At 45.9% G+C, this 17,834-nt stretch overlaps 2 protein-coding genes across 2 annotated transcripts in view; one reads left to right on the top strand and one right to left on the bottom strand.

Moving 5' to 3' along the window:
* Positions 1–10,826, bottom strand: part of LOC138760430 (apoptosis-stimulating of p53 protein 2-like) — a 132,070-nt gene extending 121,244 nt beyond the window's left edge. Inside the window, exons 1-2 of the mRNA XM_069931013.1 lie at positions 10,743–10,826; positions 9,572–9,671 (exon numbers count right to left, since the gene is read on the bottom strand). The gene's annotated coding sequence lies outside the window, so the exon portion shown is untranslated. The remainder of the gene's footprint in view (positions 1–9,571; positions 9,672–10,742) is intronic.
* A 278-nt stretch (positions 10,827–11,104) lies between these two features.
* LOC138760435 (exportin-5) overlaps positions 11,105–17,834 on the top strand; it is a 175,784-nt gene continuing 169,054 nt past the window's right edge. Inside the window, exon 1 of the mRNA XM_069931026.1 lies at positions 11,105–11,206. The gene's annotated coding sequence lies outside the window, so the exon portion shown is untranslated. The remainder of the gene's footprint in view (positions 11,207–17,834) is intronic.

Here is a 17,834-nt window from a genome sequence, read left to right as displayed (position 1 = left end):
CCCGGGCGTTGCATAGCAACCGGATCAATGCCTCGCTGGTCTTTTCTTCTGGTTGACGTGGGAAGAAGTTGCTCGTTGAATCCGCAGGATATAAGTATTTATCTGTCATCGTCGCTTAAACCAAGCACATCCTGGTATATTCTTATTTCGAAATATGAACATCATGCAGATCTATTTTAATAGAGAACAATGAGCTTAAACTTGTATCCTTTGCCGACGCCCCCCAGAGGGCCCTGCTCAAGTCTTGATATGGGCCGGTGATTGACAGCCGGCAGGTGGGGGCCAGCCTCCCAGGTTGCCAATCTGTGGGCACAGGGGTTGCCGCCTGCAGTAGGCTAGTAGGAGTGTGGCATCACCACACCTTCAGTGCTGCTCTCTCCTTCGTTTAGGTAAAGGAACTTAAACTGTGTTCCAAATGATACCCTGAACAACTGTAATGAAACCTCTAAACAAAATGGCTGGTGCAGAATCTTGAAAGATTGTGGCAGAATTCTTCCAGCAGTTTGTTTTTATTTTAGCTAACAACTTTGCAATCTGTGGTGAATCCAAGCCTTCACTGACAGAGATCCTTAAAGACAGCTTCAACACATCACGGCAGCAATCCATCGTCCAGATGGTTTTCAAGAAAGCCACCATCATTCCAGGACCAAAGAGAGCAACAGTAACAGGCATCAACCACCCCTTGTCATGAAAGACTGCTGGTGGTCATCCTGACCACTAGAGGGAGTCGGAGACTAATTAGGTGGCAGCTTGGGTTGGATGCAATATGGATGCCTCCACACAGCTGCAAATGAGTTCTATAGCTGATACAGTTGTTTTAAAAGAACCCAAGTTTCCTTATTACAATAAAAGAGGAGTAGAAGAAACACCAGGAGTGTGCAGAGGGTGAATCAGCACAGAAATGGGAAGTCTGATGCTGTAAATTGGACTTGAAATGTCAACCACGAGTGGAGGTTGTTCTAACAAAGATTCATGATGTACCTGCGAGCCATGGGACTCGATAGCAAACCTGATGTATTGAAGATTGCACTGTTACTTAACATGGTGGGACCTCAAGCACAAGAGGATTTCAATACACTTGTTTTTCCCAAGGCAGAAGACCATGTAAGTTCAACAAAGGTATCAAGATGATTGATGAACACTGTTCGCCAAATATAAATGAAAAATTCAAGAGTATGTGTTTCACTCGCACAGACAGCCGCAGGGAAAGAGCTTTGATACTTATTTCTTTTTTAAAAAAATATTTTTATTAATTTGATAGAGAGATATATTACATGTATATATTGTTTAAATATTAATTATATGGCTTTTACAGAATATGAGTCACATATAAATTATACATTGTCATATAATTTTCAAAAAAAGTAAAAAATCTTTATAAATTCACCTCATATTCTAATATTGGGATATACATTGGGATTATCTAAATAGATCAATCTCTTCTAGTTATATATAAAAAAACAAAAATAAGAACAAAAGAAAAAGGAAAAACAAGAAAAAATACATACATATCCAACCCCTCCCACTAAACATGCTCAACCAGCAAATAAATTGTAAAGATTTGTGTATCGGCTCTCAGACATTGGATAGCAAACCCCCAGAGTAACCCTGCCTAAGTAATCAAATTATGATACTTTTCTATCAGACTTGAAATTAAAAGGAAGAATATGCAATTTTGAGTTGCTGCAAGATTCAATGATCCATGATCAAATTGTGTTCAGGATTATTGATACGAAAGTAAGAGAGAGGTTACTGTGAGAGATAGAGTTTACCTTAGCTGGACCAGTGAAGATATGCCACGCCAGTGAAATAGATGTGCAGCACGTGAGAAAGTTCAGTGATAGTTAGCTAATTATAAGTGAGACTGAAGGCATAGTCATAGCCACGGTGTCTGGACACACACATAAACAAAAAATGAGACATATGAAACAACAAAAAGATGGAGAGACATCCGATTGCAAACGATGTGGCACTCAACATGCTCCAAAACAATGCCCAGCCTATGGAAAAGTCTGTAATAAGTGCAAAGGCAATATTTTTCCAAAGGGAAACAAAATAGAAGTGAAACTGTACACACTACAGAAGAAACTGCTCACAGTGATACACCTTTCGTTGGCATGGTAGTGCAGAAAGATTCTAAACCAACAGACACTGAACAGCCAAGTGTGGACAGAATCGAGCAGGATAAGTGGGCTGTGTCTTTACATACAAATGGAGAAAATATTCCTTTCAAGTTGGACATAGGGGAAAAGGTCAATTTGATCTGTGAGTGTGACATCAGGGCAATGAAGATAAAGCCATACATCCAAGCAAATCCTGTACACCTGAAAGCCTACAATAGACAGAGCATCGACACAAAAGGTACATGTAAACTCAAGGTGAAAGTTAAGGATAAAGATCACCATCTCAGGTTCACATTAATCCCAGATAGACATGAATCACTGCTTGGTGACAAAGCATGTGAAAACTTAAGCCGAGCCAAGAGGGGGTACACCAATTGTGCCAACTGATGTATTATCCAGGGCAACAGCGCAGAGTGAAGCACACATTGATAGTTCTACATAGACAGATGTGAATCTTAACATGAACCTGATCATTGAATTACTTCCTATATCTTAAATGAAATCCAAGCAGATCGCAGCTGAAACAAAAAAAGACACAGTTCTACAGAGGGTAATCAAGAATCTGAATGAAGAATGGCCTAGAGGTGAATGTCAGCTATACTACAACATCAGAATTGAGTTGAGTGTTGTCAATGGGCTTCTACTCAGACAGAGCAGAATAGTCATTCCGCAGTCACTGAGACAAGAGATACAGAAAAGAATGCACGAGGAGCACCTGGGAATGGAAAAATGCAAGAGAAAGGCCAGAACTGCTGTTTATTGGCCAGGGATAAATGCTGACATTGACAGGATGGTTTCAAGCTGTGAGACCTGTTTGAAACATCACGCAAAGCAGACAGAGGAACCCATGATAATAACTGACGTACCAGCAGAACCATGGCAGAAAGTTCAGACTGATATGTTACACATGGATAGGAAAAATTACTTGCTGGTTATTTATTATCTATCAAACTATCAGGAGAATGTGCTACTTCCTAGCATGTCTGCTCTTTGTGTGATCAAATATATGAAATTGATCTTTGCAAAATATGGAATTCCTCAAATTGTTTACAGTGTCAATGGACCATGCTACAGTTGTAGAGTTCCAGAACTTTGCAAAAGAGTATGATTTTCAACATGTGACTTCATGTCCTCTGCATCCACAGTAAAGCAGAGAAAGGAGTTCACATAGTTAAACAGTTGCTCAAGAAAACATGAGATAGTGGTTCAGATCCTTATCTAGCTCTATTGAGTTACAGACCTTCACCACTTGAACATGACACCCACTGATCTTCTGATGGGACATAAACTACGCACTACACTTCCCTTCTCTGCAAACCCAAACAAGAACAGAGATGTTGAATATGTCTAACGGAAACAAAAGCGCCTGCAATAGAGACAAAAAGCAAACTATGACAAGTCAACAAGCTTAGGGCACTTGGCACAACATGACACAGTGACACTCAGAGATTCCAGCACTTTGGACAAAAAGGCTACTGTTCTAGAGAAAGTAAATCCAAGATCCTACATTGAAGGAACAGAGGATGGTTAAATACTGAGGAGGAATTGAAAGAGCCTGCTGAAAACACAAGAGGCATTGCAGAAATAGACAAATGGAGAAGATCCAGCCTGCACAGCAACAGAGGAAACACCACCAGTGCTTAACAGTAGTGGAGCAGTAGAGCCGAAACAACCATCCGTGTTAAGAAGATCCACATGTGTTATCATAGCACCTGAAAGATTGAATCTCTTAAAAAAAAGGAATGGCACCCGGTCCATACCCCTCTAGTCCCCTCCTATCCATGTAACGATCCATTCTTTCCTTAAATGTAACCAATGATCCCGCCTCGACCATGTCTGCCGGAAGCTCATTCCACATCCCCACCACCCTCTGCGTAAAGAAATTTCCCCTCATGTTCCCCTTATAATTTTTCCCCTTCAATCTTAAACCATGTCCTCTAGTTTGAATCTCCCCTTCTTAATTGAAAAAGCCTATCCACATTTACTCTGTCCCTTTTAAAATCTTAAACACCTCTATCAAGTCCCCTCTCAATCTTCTACGCTCCAGAGAAAAAAGCCCCAGTCTGCACAACCTTTCCCTGTAACTCAGACCCTGAAATCCTGTCAACATTCTCGTGAACCTTCTCTGCACTCTCTCTATTTTGTTTATATCTTTCCTATAATTTGGTGACCAAAACTGTACACAGTACTCCAAATTTGGCCTCACCAATGCCTTGTACAATTTCATCATAACTTCCCTACTCTTGAATTCAATACTCCGATTTATGAAGGCCAACATTCCAAATGCCTTCTTCACCACACCATCTACCTGAGTATCAGCCTTGAGGGTACTATTTACCATAACTCCTAAATCCCTTTGTTGCTCTGCACTCCTCAATTGTCTACCATTCAATGTATATGACCTATTTAAATTTGCCTTTCCAAAATGTAGCACCTCACATTTATCTGTATTAAATTCCATCAGCCATTTCTCAGCCCACACCTCCAGCCTTCCTAAGTCACCTTTTAATCTACGGCACACATGTCAAACTCTAGCCCGCGGGCCAAATTAGGCCCGCGATATAATTATATTTGGCCCGCAAGATAATTTCAAAAATGTATGAGAGGTGGCCCGCTCTGCAGCGAGAGCCGATGCTGTTTTTTGGTAATGTCACCCCCACCATCCTCCCCCTTCATTGCACATCCTTCCCCACCCCCTAACTATCCTCTCCCCCCTAAAACCACCCCCCTTAAAAGATGGCCAGAATATTCTCAAAAAGGAATCCAGAATGGTAAAGTTCCACAAACCATCTGCTGGGAATCCTAACAACACCCGGGCATCAGATCCACGGGACGCGGAGGGAGCAAGAGTGTTGCAGGTTTACCGTGCAGACTTTGAGAACGGGGAAAACAAAATTGTAACACGAGAAGTCTGTCGATGTCATCAGCCGGCAAGCCAGTTGGAAGGCTCCCCGCACAACCAGTCACTTCTCCCACCTGTAGAGCGGTGCGGCGGATTGGCGAGCACCTGTGATTTCCTGTCGGCGCGACGGACATGACAGGCTACGCACGGCCCCTGCTGTTCCGCAAAGGCTGATCGGCAGCGCACTGGGCCTGAGTGGGTGGGTAAGCAGGGGTGGGCAGAGGGTGTAGGTGAGGAGTAATGGGCAGGGGAAGTTATGGTGGTGCGAGGGGCAGTTAGAGGGAGGGATGAGTAGAAAGAGGGGTGGATAGGGAAGAGGTAAAGGGAGGGGCAGGGTGAGTAGGGGAGGGGTAATTAGAGGGTGAGAGATGGGTAGAGGGAGGAACAGGTTGAGGGGAGAGGCAGTAGAGGGGCGTGTATAGGATGGGGTGGGTAGAGGCAGAGCGAGTGGAGTGAGGGGTGAGTAGAGGTTGGGTAAAGGACTGGTCAGGTAGAGGGATGGTGGGTCGAGGGTGAATAGAGGCCTAGAGCCTGAGGAGTGAGCAGGAAATGCTGAGTCCTGATGCAGGCCAAAATGGATACAGCCTGTGAATGCTGACTACATCTCCACAGGGACCAAATATGTTTCCCTTAGGTCAAGCAAAGGGTGAACTTTAGTTTGGCCCTCGACTTAGTCCAAATTTTTAATTTTGGCCCTACGTGAATTTGAGATGGACACCCCTGATCTACGGTAATCGACCTCATTGTCAACAACACCACCAATCTTTGTGTCATCCGCAAACTTGCTTATCCAATTCTCCACCCCTACATCCAGATCGTTAATATATATAACAAATAATAGTGGACCCAGGACCGAACCCTGAGGAACTCCACTAGTCACCGGCCTCCAATTGGACAAACAATTTTCTACCACTACTCTCCGACACCTCCCATCCAACCACTGCTGAATCCATTTCACTACCTCCTTATTTATACCTAATGCCTCCACCTTTTTTCCTAACCTCCTGTGGGGAACTTTGTCAAAAGCTTTACTAAAGTCCAAATAGACAACATTCACAGCTTTCCCTTCATCAACCTTTTTTGTAACCCCCTCGAAGAACTCAATCAGGTTTGTCAAGCATGATCTACCCCTGACAAAACCATGCTGATTACTCCCTATCAATCCCTGTACCTCCAAAAATTTGTAAATAGCATCCCTCAGAACACTTTCCATCAACTTGCCCACCACAGACGTCAGACTTACAGGCCTATAATTCCCAGGTTTGCATTTAGACCCTTTCTTAAACAGAGGAACCACATGCGCCACCCTCCAATCCTTTGGTACCACCCCCGTGGCCAGTGACATCCTAAATATCTCTGTTAATGGCCCCACTAACTGTCCACTAGCCTCCCTGAGTGTCCTAGGGAATATTTTGTCCGGTCCGGGAGATTTATCCCTTTATCTTTTTTAACACAGCCATCATTACCTCCTCGGTTATCCTTATATGCTTCATGACCTCCCCACTATTTTTCTTTACTTCAAGTGGTTCAATATTTTTTTCCCTAGTGAATACCGAGGCAAAGAAATCATTTAGAATTTCACCCATTTCCTCAGACTTCTCACTCAGCCTACCCTCGCTATCTACAAGGGGTCCAATTTTATCTCTCACTAATCTTTTACTTTTAATGTACTTATAGAAACCCTTTGGATTTATGTTTACTCTGTCAGCCAAAGCCTCTTCATGCCTTTTTTTGGCCTTTCTAATTTCTTTCTTAAGATTCCTTCTACACTCCTTGTAGTCCTCCTTCAACTTCTCAGCTCCCTGCTCTTTATACCTCTTGTACACCTCCCTTTTTCTCCTAACCAAATTTCCAATATTCCTCGAAAACCAAGCCTCCCTATGACTTCCAGCCTTTCCTTTGATCCACACTGGGACATAACTACTCTGTACCCTCAAAATTGCTTTTTTGAATATCCTCCATTTTTCATTAACATCCTTACCTGAAAATATCCTGTCCCACTCAATCCTTCCCAAATCCCTTCTTATTCCTTCAAAATTTGCTCTTTTCCAATCCAGAACCTCAACTTTAGGCCTCTCCTTGCTCTTCCCTAAAACTACCCTAAAACTAACAGAATTATGATCACTAGACCCAATTGGTTCTCCAACATTAATGTCCGCTACCTGACCTAGCTCGTTCCCTAACAGGAGATCCAGTATTACACCATCCCGAGTCGGTTCTTCTACTAACTGATTTAGAAAACAATCCTGAACACATTTAACGAACTCCAGCCCATCCAGCCCTCTAACCGTATGGGTATCCCAATCAATGTGTGGGAAGTTAAAATCTCCCATGATCACTACCTTATGATTTTCACACATATACGTTATCTCCCTACAAATTTGTTCCTCTAATTTTCTTGGCCCATTTGGTGATCTGTAATACACCCCTATTAGCACCCTCTTGCCACCCAAACAGCCTCACTGGTCGATCCCTCCATACCATCCTGCCACCTCATGGCAGTAATGTCCTCCTTAACAAGCAGAGCAACTCCTCCTTTTTTACCCCCTGATCTATCACATCTAAAACAAATGTATCCTGGAATATTAAGTTGCCAGTCCTGCCCATCCTGTAGCCAGGTCTCACTAATTGCCACAATATCGTGACCCCAAGTATCTATCCATGCTCTCAGCTCATCTACCTTGTTCACTATGCTTCTTGCATTAAAATATATGCATCTCAGAGAATGACCCTCACATATATTCTCTTTTTTACCTTCTACCCTAATCTCCATCCTACCTTTGTTATCGTTTTTATTCCTATCTAGGTGGCCATGCTCCCTTGACTCTGCTCTCACACTCTGTTCCCCACCCCCCTGCCAATCTAGTTTAAACCTTCCCCCACAGCTCTAGCAAATCTGCTTGCCAGCACATTGGTCCCCCTCCAGTTCAAGTGGAGTCTGTCCCTCTTGTACAGGTCCGACCTTCCCCAGAAGAGATCCCAATGATCCAGAAATCTTATCCCTTTCCCCCTGCACCATCTCTTTAGCCACGCATTCATTCTCCACATCCTCCTATTTCTACCCTCACTAGCGAGTGGCACCGGCAGCAATCCAGAGATTACTACCTTGGAGGTCCTGTTTTTTAACTTCCTACCCAAGAGATTGCCCAAGAGACTTCACTAATGGATTGTTGTTTACAAAAAGGCAACAGATGAAATAACTCATTGGAGCTGCAGGCTGTCTGGAGTGGAACTTGCTGTTCTAGGAGGGTCATGTGGTTTTCCAAGAAGAGAGTGTCAAACAGGTTTTTCTCTTTGAGAATGAGAGAGAGAGAGAGAGAGAGAGAGAGAGAGAGAGAGAGAGAGATTAGTTATGCAGTGCTACAGACAGCAGCAGCAGCTGGGACTGGAACAGGACAACCTGGCAAGCTTGTGGAAAAACCCCATTTGGAAGACGGGTTGTGAGTGCTTAGTTCAGCCTAGTCAAAGCCCTTGTGGTTCATGAAAGAGGAAAGGACTGGCTGACTAATGTTTCACTTGAAATAAGAGCAACAAAAAGGAACTCTATGGGGATCTGAAAGAAAGAGGTTATCATCTGGAAAACCTTAATGGGGCAAGTTTCTTTGGCAAGACACTAAAGCGGCTGGTTACAAGGAATCAGTTGTGGCTGTGCATCGAACAACAAATCTCTCTCAAAAAAATCAAGAAACTTCCTGAGCAGTAACCATTTACCTTTCTAGCACCAAAGTCTGTTGAACTTCATAAATGTTAAATTCTGTGCACAGTATAAGAATTGACTGCAACCAGTGAACTTGGAGGAGTGAGAAGTGAGATTGGACTGTGAATCAAAGAACTTTTCTGAACTTACACACACATTACATACACATACGCTTAGAATTAGAAGGGGGTTAAATTAGGTTAAGTTAATAGTGAAAATATAAAGTTTGATCCTGTTTTCATGCTTAAATATAATTAAAAGCAACATTTGTTTAAGTAACCATTTGTCTTGGTGAATATATATTGCTGCTGGGTTTTTGGATCCTCTGAGCTCGTAATAATCCTTTATTGAGAATAACATAGAGAAGAGAAATATCAAGTGTATAAAGAGGATAGGAGGGGGACTGGGAGAGGTGATAGGGTATTAGACAGGAGATGTGAGGGTTGGAGAAATTGGTAGGGGAAGACATCAGTGGGGGGGGGGATGTTAAAGAGAAAAATTAAAACAAAGTGATGTAAACAGCAGAATGTAATATTGGTGGGAAGGTCATCCAACATTCATGCCATTGGTATCCTTCAGGAATATTATGGGTTGATGCTCAAATTTACATTTAGCCTCACCTGGGAATGGATAAGGTCAAGGACAGACATGTTTGTATGTGAGTGGTGAGGGGAATTAAAATGGCTAGCAACAGGACTTCTAGTTTAGTCTAGAAACTGTGTGCAGGTGTTTGGCGAAGTGGTCACCACTGCATTATCACACTAGAAAATTTGCAGACAGTGCATGACAAATGCAATATTTTGAGCAGTTTGTTAACATTTAAGTTTTATGTGATACCATTAACCTTACCTGCTTCAGCTTTAATTAAAAAAAGTGTAGCTTATATCGCCATTGAACATCTTTACTCCATGCAAAAGCTAGCATTCCTTAATTCCTTTCTGATGTGAATCTGCAAAATAAAAGCATGAATCATGTTAAAAACAATCCAAGATCCATGTTTAGTTGCTGGGGTATCAAATAAGTCTGGTTGGAATACCTATAGGAAAGAGTTAACAGCCACAAGCTAACCAGTCAAGTTTTTCAGTTTCATGATGGTCTCCAGCAGAGCTGTATGTCAACTTTTTTAGAAAGAATATTGAGAAACATAGTTTTGCTATGGCTTAAAAAATTTTTTTAAATGAAATTGGATGGATCCTACATGAGACTTGGAAGCAGGCCCATAGTTGCTGGGTGAAAGGTGAGACAACCACCATGAAACATGCATGAATGTTTACCTTTATACAAGATTTTATGACATGGAAATAATGTTGTATTAGTTGTGGAACTCTTTGTGACTGTAAGTGATACCATGGATAATGGGAAACCTGTGATGTATATTTAGAGTATCAAAAGACAATTGATAAGATGCTATGAGGAAAGTTATTGCACAAGATGTGGGTTTATGACATTGAGATCATTTAATAGCATAAATAGAGGATCAAATAACTGACAGAATGCAAAAACTAGATCTGAATTTTTCATTTTCACATCAGAAAATTGCAACCACTAGTTTCCCACAGGGAACACTTCTGGGGGGTCTCAACTATTTACACTCTATGATTGATTTAGACAAAGGGAGCAACAGTATTCTATTGAAGACTGCTGATCATAAAAAATTAGGCAGGTATATATATTAGGAAGACAAAAAGAATCTACAACAAAAACTGAATAATAGGTCCAATGATTATGGAAGAGACATATCTTTCTAAACCAGAATGATGTTTGACTTGCTGCTGTTGCCCTTTCAGGTGTTAGAGTTCACAGATTTGGGAGGTAGTAAATGTGGCCTTAATATGCATGCAGTGGTGGTGGAAATTAATGTTTAGAATACCAAAAAAAGGGGTTGTTTTGTCCTGATTATCTTGACTGTTATGTCATCCAAGCAAGTGAAAACAATTACACTGAGTTTTTGACTTGGCTGTGAAGTGGAGGGGTGGGGGTACAAGGAGAATAGGGGTGTCAGCAACTTGATTCCGCATACCCTAACTTGTGAGGAACCCAACTGCAGAACTTTACACTGATCCATTATTTATTGCAGTCCAGTACTGCTGTCTTGCACACAAACTTATTGTGATGCAGTTTCACTAGGTCAACACTTCCAATTTAAGGTATTGTAGCAACTGTGTTGCAGTGCAAAATGAAGAATGAGAAAATGATCAGACGTAGTCGATTCGAAGTTCAGTAAAAGTCCTTTACTCAAACAGTTACCTGCAGCTTTTGAATACCCCACGCATTCCATATGACGTTATCGCATTGTGACGTCATGATGTTACTCAGAAGCTCCCAAGCCAGTTCGATTAAGCCTCCAGTGAGCCACCACATAGCCCACCCTCCTCCCTCCCTCCCCTCCCCCCAGAACCGGTGATAGAAGGCTAAATCTCTGGTGCCATTCTTCGACAGTCGTCTGCACCTTCACATCGGGGGTCATGGCAAGGGCCGATCAAGGTTGAAATAAGTGGGCTTTAGTCAGTTAATTGTAAATGCCTCTGAATGCCCCCCAATGTCCAGTACAGAAGTTGTATGATTGTTTCGTAGCACTCTGAAGGGGCCCTCATATGTCCTCTGTAGCGGTAGCCCATGTGCACCTCACAGTCCCGAAGTTCCTTTGGAATAGAATGTCATTGATTCAAGCCTTGGTGTAGGAACTTGGGGCAATTTTCCAAGCTGCTCCCGCAGTCTGCTTAAGACTTCAGTCGATGGCATCTCCAGTCTGCATGCTGCGGGCACAAACTCCACAGGTACAATGAGTGGGGCTCCAAAATCCAACTTGGCTGATGAGGAGTTGAGATCCTCCTTGGGTGCTGTTCGTTTGGACAACTTCTGCAGGCCATGGAAGCACCCCCGGAAGAGCTGCCGAGCTCAAAGAGCGCCAGCCCTGCACCAAAGGGCATTATGAGAAAGTGTGTAGGTCCCAACCTTCCTCCAGCAGCGCTGTGTAGGGCCGACAGCCATCTCCATCTTGGACCACCCCATTTCCAGCTTCACCTCAGGTGTCACTTCCTGTGACCGGGGACAGATTGACAGGGCCCTAGGGATAGCAAGCTGGGCAGCACCACTTTCGGCTCCACCTCTGGCGGCAAGGGACAGCACTGCGTGCACAACATGGGGGCAGCCATCTTGGCGAGCATCCCCAAACCAACACAGATGCTCACCTCCATTGCACTCGACCAAGACAGCCTTCACCAACTGGAGATAGCATTGATGAGCGTCGATGTAAATGGCAACACTATGAACTGTTTATTTGACACAGGAAGCACTGAGAGCTTCATGCACCTGGGTACTGTAAAGTAATAATCCCTCATTGTAACCCTGATGCAATGTAAGTGTTGGGCACTACCAGTTGCCCCAATTATCACAGAGACAAAGACTGAGGGGAACAATAGGCTTTATTACTCACAAGACTGCTGGCTCAGGTCCAAGCTAGGGAAATGCAAGGAAGGAAGAGGTGACTCGACCTTTATGGCCTGGGTCTCAGGGAGGAGTCGAGGAGAGGATGTCATCAGGAGGGTGGGCCAGCCTGTGCCTATACTGGCCAGTACATACAATACCATATCATTACAGTCACTCCCTCTTTTTCAATAGAGGCCACAGGGAACAATAACGAGGAAGGGGAGAGAGAGAGGAAGAAGAAAGAAAAAAGAGAAAAATAATGGGAAAAGGCAAACTCTCTCTCTGACTAGAGGTTCAGTCGCACAGGTGACTTCCTCCTTCTGCCGGAGTGACGAGGGGCCGGCGTGTCCATGTGCTGCTCCTCAGAGGAGTGGGGGGGGAGGCTGTCACGGGAGAGGCCAGGGTGGGAACAGTTTGGTTCGGCATGATGATGGGGACTCCCAGGGGAATGGGCGGTCTGATGTCTCTCGGGGGGTTTGACTCCTGGGTTGAGGAGCCAAGCAGGCTCGGACTTCAGGATTGTGCTCCTGTGTAGTGTGATCAGATCCATGGGCTGGTCAGTGGCAGGCAGGGCTGTTTCGGGGTCTCCGGCCCTTGCCAGGTCTCGAATCAGTACAGTGTCCTCGTGGCCATCAGGGTACCTCATGAAAGCGTATTGGGGGTTGGCGTGAATGAGGTGCACCGCTTCCACCAATGGATCCATCTTATGGCCCCTGACATGCTTCGGTAGCAGGACTGGCCCTGGGGTTGTCAACCAAGGAGGGATGGAGGAACTGTTTGCCGATCTCCTAGGGAAAGCAAAGAGGCATTCATGCGGGTGTTAGTAGTGGTGCACAGCAGTGATCGGATGGTGTGGAGTGCCTCGGGCAAAATGTTCTGCCAGTGGGACACTGGCATGTTTCTGGACCTGAGGGCCAGGAGCACGACCTTCCAGATGGTGGCGTTCTCCCTTTCCACCTGGCCATTACCCCTGGAGTTATAGCGGGTGGTCCTGCTGGTGGCTATGCCTCTGGCAAGGAAGTACTGTCACAGTTCCCCACTCATGAATGAGGACCCTGGGTTGCTGTGAATATAGTCAGGGTACCTGAACAGGGTGAAGATGCTGCACAGTGCCTTGATTTCCATCATCAAGGTCATATCCGGGCAGGGAATAGCAAAGGGGAACCTGGAGAACTTGTCCACCACCATCAGGAAGTAGGCATTCCTATTTGAGGTTGGAAGGGGGCCTTTGAAATCGACACTGAGTTGATCAAAGGGGCTTGTGGCCGGTAGACCTGCGGCTTACATTTCGCGCAGATCTGGCAGCATCTGGTCGTGGACCGGACATCCTCTACGGAGTAAGGGAGGTTCTGAGTCTTAATGAAGTTGTACAGCCTTGTGACTCCGGGGTGGCACAGATGGTCATGTAGGGCCTGGAGATGGTCGAGATGCGCACTGGCACATATCCCCCGGGATAAGGCATCTGGGGGATCGTTGAGTTTACCTGGCCGATACAAGATTTTTGTAATTATAGGTGGATAGCTCGATCCTCCACCTAAGAATCTTGTCACTTTTTATTTTACCCCGCTGTTTTGTATTGAACATGAAGGCCACGGCCCTCTGGTCTGTCAGCAGGGTAAACCTTTTATCGGCCAGGTAATGTCGCCAGTGGCACCCTGCCTCAATGATCGCTGTGCCTCCTTGTCGATGGAGGAGTGTCGTACTTTGGGTCCGTGCAGAGTGCGGGCCGGCCTGCCTGCCTGGTTAAGTGTGGCAGCCAATGCGAAGATGGAGGCATCGCTCTCCACCTGGAACGGGATGGATTAATCCATGGCATGCATCGTGGCCTTTGCGATGTCTCCTCAGATCTGGTGAAAAGCAGCCTGGGAAGGATGTGGACTTAATCAGGGGGTGGGCTTTATCGGCGTAATTGGGCACCCATTGTGCATAATAGGAAAACAGCCCTAGGCACCTCTTCAGTGCCTTTAGGTCTAGTAGCTCCATTAGTGGTCGCATGCGGTCAGGGTCTGGGGCAATGACATCATGTGCCATGACGCATCCGAGAAGGGCCAGGCGATCTGCATTGAACACACACTTGTCCTTATTGTACGTCAAGTTGAGGGGCTTGGCCGTACGTAAGAACTTTGCGAGGTTAGCGTCGTGGTCCTGTTGGTCGTGGCTGCAGATGGTGACATTGTCAAGCTATGGGAACATCGTTGTCAGCTTGTGCTCCTCCACCATCCGATCCATAACCCTCTGAAAAACAGATATATCATTAGTAACTCTGAAAGGCACCCGCAGCAAGTAAAATAGTTTGCCGTCGGCCTCGAATCCCGTGTAGATTCGGTCGCTCGGGAGGAGGGGGGAGTTGATGGTAAGCTGATTTGAGGTCAGTGGTCGAAAAGACTCTATATTGCATGACCTTGTTGATCAAGTTGGCTATCCGGGGTAGAGGGTACACATCCAATTGGGTGAAGCGGTTGATGGCCCCATCCGGGGCTTGCCTGCTCCTCTGACCACGAGGACCTGCGCCCTCCAGGTGCTGGAGCTAGGGGCTATGATCCCCTCCGCCAAGAGTCGCTGAACCTCAGCCCGGATGAACTCCATACCTTCAGTGATATAGTGCCTACTCTTGGTGGCGATTGGTTTACAGTCCTGGGTGAGGTTTGCGAATAGTGACGGAGGGGCCACCTGCAAGGTGGTGAGGCTGCAGGACGGTGCTGGAGACTTGGTGCTTGGTTGGAGAGTGGAGTCCGTAAGCTGGGAGTTGTGAACGGTGAGCAGTGGTTGGGGGCCCCCGAACGCCATCGTCACACTCCTGAACTGACTCTGGAAGTCGAGGCCCAGGAGGATCGGCGCGCAGAGCTGGGGCATGATCAGTGATACGAAATAATTGTAACAATCCCCTCCCCCACCGTCAGAGATGCTACACAGTACCCCGGAATACAAGTCTGTTAGTCCTTCAACGCCATCGATACCCATCTGGTCATCGGCCAGACGGGAAGGGAGAGTCTGCGGACCACCTCGGGTGGATAAAATTTTCAGTCCTGCCGCTGTTAAAGAGGCAGTTCGTCTTGTGCCCATTCACCTTGAGCTGCATCATTGAGTTCATGATCGGGTGAGGGCTGGGTTGGTTCAGGGTGACTGACAGGTAGCTCCTCCTCCTCGTCGGTGGGGAGGCCCGACACCCAAGATGGCGGCCTCCATGTTGACCACACTGCCATTGTTGAGAAGAAGGCAGAGTGGTGTCGTCAAGGGCGGAAATTACATCATAGATTAGGTAGGCCGCGGTGTAGAGGATGCGGGTGGTAGCGAGTAAGATGGTGCCCCCTCACTACGCCCGTGGTCGGTACTGGAAATTCTTTGGTTGTACTCCGTACCCACACAGTACAGCAGCCACTGATCTCAGCCGAATGAGATTTGGAGGCCAAAGAGACCTTACTGTAATGATATGGTATTGTATGTACTGGCCAGTACAGGCACAGGCTGGCCCACCTTCCTGATGACATCCTCTCCTAGACTCCTCCCTGAGACCCAGGCCATAAAGATCGAGTTACCTCTTCCTTCCCTGCACTTCCCTAGCTTGGACCCGGGCCAGCAGTCTTGTGTGTAATAAAGCCTATAGTTCCCCTCAGTCTTTGTCTCTGTGATTATTGGGGCAGCTGGTAGTGCCGAACAATTTTTTACACAGAATTATTTTAACGTCTCCAGTAATGAAGAAGTTGCTGCGCCCCGATCGGCTAGAGGTAGCCGCGCTGCTCCTGGACAGGGTTCTAGACCTACAAAGTTTCTGGTAGTGGCCCTTCTTCCTGCAGCCCGAGCAGGTGGCTCCTTCCATGGGGCAGAGGCATCTCAAGTGCCTAGCCTGCCCGCAGAAGTTGCATCTCGACGATGCCGGTGTCACCGCAGCTATAGTCGGGTCAGTCACCCCTGATGCTGATTCCCAGGACTGTGGTCCTCGTGGCGGTACGTACGTGGTAGGCCCGCTTCTGCTCGCGATCAACTCCGCGTGGGGTTGGGCCATATCTAAGGTTCTTATCAGTCAGATCGCTCTTTTTAGTGGGAGTTGATCCTCCTCAAGGAGACATTTTTGGATATAATCCGACTTCAACCCCAACACACAGGCATCCCAGACCAAGCACTGGGCCATCGATATCGGGGCTGTGGAGTTCTCCAAACAGTCTTTTCCCAGTGTGACCAGGGATCAAATAAACTCTTCAACTGACTCACCAGGCTGCTGTTTTCTGGACGCCAGCAGATAGCGGGAGTAGACTTCGTTAACCTTGGGCTTGTATAGCGCCTGTAGTTCAGCCATCACCTCAGTGTAGGTCGTGCTGCTTCGGATGGCCTGGAAAGCCTTCTGACCGACTCTTGCCCGTAGGACCTTCAGCCTCTTCTCGTCCGAATCGACCACTCCAGCGGCGGCCTCGAGGAAGTTATTGAAACAGTTCACCCACTGTTCAAAGAGCTCGGATCCACCTGGGACTTGGGTTCTACCTCTAGCCGATCGGGGCACAGCAACTTCTTCATTACTGGAGATGTTAAAATAATTCTGTGTAATAAATTGTTGGGCACTACCAGCTGCCCCAATAATCACAGAGACAAAGACTGAGGGGAACTATAGGCTTTATTACACACAAGACTGCTGGCCCGGGTCCAAGCTAGGGAAGTGCAGGGAAGGAAGAGGTGACTCGACCTTTATGGCCTGGGTCTCAGGGAGGAATCTAGGAGAGGATGTCATCAGGAGGGTGGGCCAGCCTGTGCCTGTACTGGCCAGTACATACAATACCATACCATTACAGTAAGGTCTCCTTGGCCTCCAAATCTCATTTGGCTGAGATCAGTGGCTGCTGTACTGTGTGGGTACGGAGTACAGGAACCTTAAACTCTTGCTCATGCCGCACCTCTGTGCGCCAGTCATATGGACTGGACTTCCAGTGCCAGCTACAGAGCATCCACTTGTAGTTCAATGGCCCCCACCAGCCCCTCATGTCTGCAGTTGAGGCAGGGAAAGGTTGGTAAGGTGAAAGAACCAGGGTGCGCATGGGATCTAGAAAATTAAGTTAAGAAAAAAAGAAAAGCTTGTGAGAGGTTTAAGAAGGAACTGATAAAAATCTAAAGAATTACAAGATTTCTAGGAAAGAGCTTTGGATAGGTCTTTCGAGAGCTAGAAGGGGCCATGAGAAGGCCTTAGCGGGAAGGAGTAAGGTAAACTCCAAGGCATTCTACAAGTATGAGAAGAACAAGAGGATGAGTTGTGTGAGGATAGGACCAATTAGGGGTGATAGTGGAAATATGTGCATGGAGTTGGAAGACATAGCGGAGGTCTTTAATGAATACTTTGCTTCAATATTGAGCAGAGAAAATGACCTTTGCAATTGTGAGGAAGATTTGTAGTGGACTGAATCATTTGAGCATATTGAAAGGCATATTCTGATTTGAGATATTCAGCATGGCTTCATCAGGGGAAGATTGTGTGTCAAAATTCTGCTTGAATTCGTTGAAGATGTAACAAAACACGATGAAGATGGAGCAGTGGATATTGTATACATAGATTTTTAGTAAGGCATTTGATAAGGTTTCCCATGTAAGGCTTTTTCAGAAAGCAAGGAGGCCTTGTTGAAGATATTGATTTGGCTTGCTAGAGAAGACAGAAGGTGATTGTATATGGTTCACATTCTGCATGAAGATCAGTGACCAATAG

The sequence above is a fragment of the Narcine bancroftii genome, chromosome 4 (assembly GCF_036971445.1).
Source record: "Narcine bancroftii isolate sNarBan1 chromosome 4, sNarBan1.hap1, whole genome shotgun sequence".
In the NCBI taxonomy this organism is placed as follows: Eukaryota; Metazoa; Chordata; class Chondrichthyes; order Torpediniformes; family Narcinidae; genus Narcine; species Narcine bancroftii.
Note: the sequence above shows the minus strand (reverse complement) of the source record. Positions and strands in the feature narration are given on the sequence as shown.